The sequence below is a fragment of the Parasteatoda tepidariorum genome, chromosome 2 (genome assembly GCF_043381705.1).
Source record: "Parasteatoda tepidariorum isolate YZ-2023 chromosome 2, CAS_Ptep_4.0, whole genome shotgun sequence".
In the NCBI taxonomy this organism is placed as follows: Eukaryota; Metazoa; Arthropoda; class Arachnida; order Araneae; family Theridiidae; genus Parasteatoda; species Parasteatoda tepidariorum.
Window position 1 is genome coordinate 96,174,967 of NC_092205.1, and position 3,792 is coordinate 96,178,758.

Here is a 3,792-nt window from a genome sequence, read left to right on the forward strand (position 1 = left end):
TTTTTTTTTAATATTTTGAAATGTAAACGAGCGTCTCTTGTCTGAAAGCAAATTTTTATACCAGGAGAAGCTTCTTTCAACGTCTACTGATGTTATTGGTGCGTACTTGAAAAGGACGGTCACACTTACTGACAATTCTTCTTCAATTTGAAAAGATGTTGCTTCACCTTTTAATATCCTAGAGATTTTCTTCATTGTTTGGAAGCCAGTGTAATAATAAAAAATTATAAAAAATAATAAAAATTAGAAAAAATTAAGAAAAAACTTAAAAAATGCTTTAAAATGCAAAATACGCCCCAAAATTTTAAAGAAAATGCCCTATAAATCTCAAAAAAATGCTCTAAGGGACAAAAAATGTCCAAAAATGCAAAAAATGCAAATGTCATCAAAATCCGGGACTTACTTATTAAATTTGTTAAAGCCACTCATAATCAGAATGAATTAATGATCCAAATTGCATTTAATTTCATGATTGGGTACTTGCACATCAAGAAGAAGAAGGTTACGAATACCCACACATGTAACCTAGCTCCAGTTGATCGTTTTTTTTTCTTCTTTCTTTTATAACCGTCGTTGAATAGCCGACCCAATTTTATGGGTTTACGACTACTAATGTTCAATTCCGTAACCTTGTAATTTTGAACGAAATCTAGAAGACAAGGGAACTCCTGGATCAAGTATTGGGAGAAATTTGCCTTCGTGGAGGACTTCTTAATGGAACTAACCCGCATTTGCGTTACATGGAGAGGAAGACCACGAGAACCTCCCACGGTTAGCCTGACGGCAGGGGGACTCTAACCCATGAACTGTCTACCACTGAGGATATTTCACGTCAGCACTGTCGTTGGTGCAAGCCAGATGCGGTATTCATATCGACTGGGATTCGAACCCGGTTCGCCTCATTGGAAAGCGAACGCGCTTATCCCCTGAGCCCCAGTTGATCGTTTATAAGCAAAATGGCGGGTTAAAGTTTAGCTACATTTCTCCATATTAGTTAGAATGTTAATTAACGTGAAGTTAATTAAATACAGCTCCTGTATCACACATCAAATTTGTTTAAATATATTTCTTTCCCGTCTACGTCTTTTACTTAACTTAGATTTATTATTTGTTTATGTGTATTATTGCAGCCTTGATAGATTTTTGTTTTATGTGCCTGGCAACTTCGATGCATAATTAGTTTATTTATGTTCTACACTTCTTCGTGTCTGTCTATGTGTTAAATAATAAATATATAGTGAAAGAATTGAAATCTTTGTGAAAGAATATAGAATGTGTCACTTAAAAGAATTGATATTTGACGGGTTTGGCTTATTAGAAATAGAATGAAAAGAACAACAGCTAACGTAAACAAATGCCACTTTTTAACAACCAATCAGGATCGAGATACCTGCACTACGTCACTAGCAGGTAACCCATTGTGACTTTTAGTGGGCGTTGGATCATAGCATGCATCTTTATCGATAACTTTAAAAAAACTTAGATTACTAAACTTTGAAACTGTAAAAAAAAAATGCGCCAACCTGAAAAATTATGATACAAAAAAAATTTCATTTCTTACAAGTAAAGAAAAAAGTAAATTTCTTTTATAACAAACAAAAGGATAAAAAAGAAATGATGCGTAGGAATGTCAACTATGGATTTAAGTTTTAGACCAACAAATCCCTTAATAATTTATTTCTGGAGATAAGCTGCTTAAAAATACCTCGTTTTAAATGTAAGTTTCACTCATATAATAATTTTGCGGTTTGAGGGTGGTTCAAATTCCCTACAAAAAAAAACTTTTAATAAATACCATTCGAATAAGACCCTTATCGAAACAAACAAGTTTCTTGCAATTAGAAGACCTTTCATAAAAATTCAATAACAAACATTCTAGAAGTATTTGAGGTCCTTCATTAAGCTCAATTTTTTTACGACAACTTTATTTAAACGTTAAAAATTTTTCTATTTAAAAATACTTTTATACTTGAAAAAGCAGCAAATGTCGATTTGTAAAAAGTTTTATAAAGTATTTGTAAATAGTAGGTATTTAATTCGTTTGTAAAAATAAAAATTATGAAATGACACTAATTTAACTTAAATTATCTTCATAACTGTAACCTTTAGTTAAAGAAACCTACATGCACACCTATGAATCGTAAAAACATACGTAAATTAATTGAAATTTAGAATGCAAATATTGTTTAAATTCGAGCGCCAAATTTAAACCGTGAAGTTGTTATAGGAAAGAAACTTAAATTAAAAACAAAAATCAACCTAGCATGTATTTTTAAGAAGTTGATACGCGAAATATAAATTATTTTATTGATTTGTGTGCCTAAAACTTAAATCCGAGGTAGGTATTCTTAGACATCAATGCATCATCTTTGTGCTTCATATTATGTTTTGTTTGTTACAAAAAAAGCATCTTTTTTTTTCTTTACAAAGCAACTTGTTTGACTTTACAACTTTCTTGCATGATAGCTTTTGAGGTTGGCGGATTTTTTTACTTTTAAAAAGTTCTTTTGGGGGGAATTTAACTATACTTCCATTAAATTGCAAAGTTGAAAAAAATAACACTTGTTTTATCTACAGCAATTTTTCCAGTTTTTTTCAGTTTCCAATTTTTTCTCCACTTTATCAGAAATAAACACTATTGTGCTGCATAACTGCCGAGCAACGATGAAAATATAACTTTAGCGAAAGCCAGGAATGGTTGCTAGCTTTAATAGCCATTAGCATCAAATCGTAACAACTGCAGCTGTCGTGGCTGGCAGAAACCTATGACTTAGACGCATCATTACTTTCACTAGATAGATAAAAAAATGCAATCATTAAACAGAAAGGTGCTGCTGCCAGCCATATGTCAACCCAGCTTAAAATAAGTTAACCGATCCAAAAAATTATAACAGCCGGCTTAGAAGAAAATGGAACCAAACTAGGGGTATGACATTTAAAAATAGAAAAATAAAGAACACATTTGTGAGCGTAGATCCGTTCAGTCCTTTTGACGTTGAACTCGTCTCAAAAATCTGAACTGAACCTTATCTCAATCAATTTTATTTCAATCAATTAAGCCTATTGATTTGCAACTAAAAATACCAATGGTAAGCATTTTGTAGCTAACGGATTGCGAAATGTGCAGCTAAAAATTTGTTCCAAATGGAGTAAAGCTACATCACCTGTGTTCCGCTTTAAAACCTACGTTAAACAACATGTTATTTCTCATCTCCTGATTGCTACTAGGTTACGTGTGAAATTACCTCTGAAACCACAAGCGGCTCGTTTGATTTTCCGTAAAAACATGCAATGTCAATCTACACCTGCCAAATCATAAGCAGAGCAGCACATAGGATTTTTCCATAAGAACATGAAATGTCAATCTGCACCTGCCAAACCATAAGCAGAGCAGCACATAGGATTTTTCCGTAAGAACATGCAATGTCAATCTGCACCTGCCAAACCATAAGCAGAGCAGCACATAGGACTTTTCCGTAAGAACATGCAATGTCAATCTACACCTGCCAAACCATAAACAGAGCAGCGCATGGGGCTTTTCCATAAGAATATGAAATGTCAATCTACACCTGCACAACCATAAGCAGAGCAGCGCATTAGGCTTTTCCGTAAGAATATGAAATGTCAATCTACACCTGCACAACCATAGGCAGAGCAGCGCATTAGGCTTTTCCGTAAGAATATGAAATGTCAATCTACACCTGCCAAACCAGTAGCAGAGCAGCACATAGGACCATAGCAGTAAGAATATGAAATGTCAATCTACACCTGCCAAACCATAAGCAGAGCAGC

The 3,792-nt window shown here is 33.7% G+C and overlaps 1 protein-coding gene across 2 annotated transcripts in view; it reads left to right on the forward strand.

The window, feature by feature from the left end:
- The window catches only part of LOC107446785 (FMRFamide receptor-like), a 173,837-nt gene that overhangs the window by 8,209 nt on the left and 161,836 nt on the right, over positions 1–3,792 (forward strand). The window lies entirely within an intron of this gene.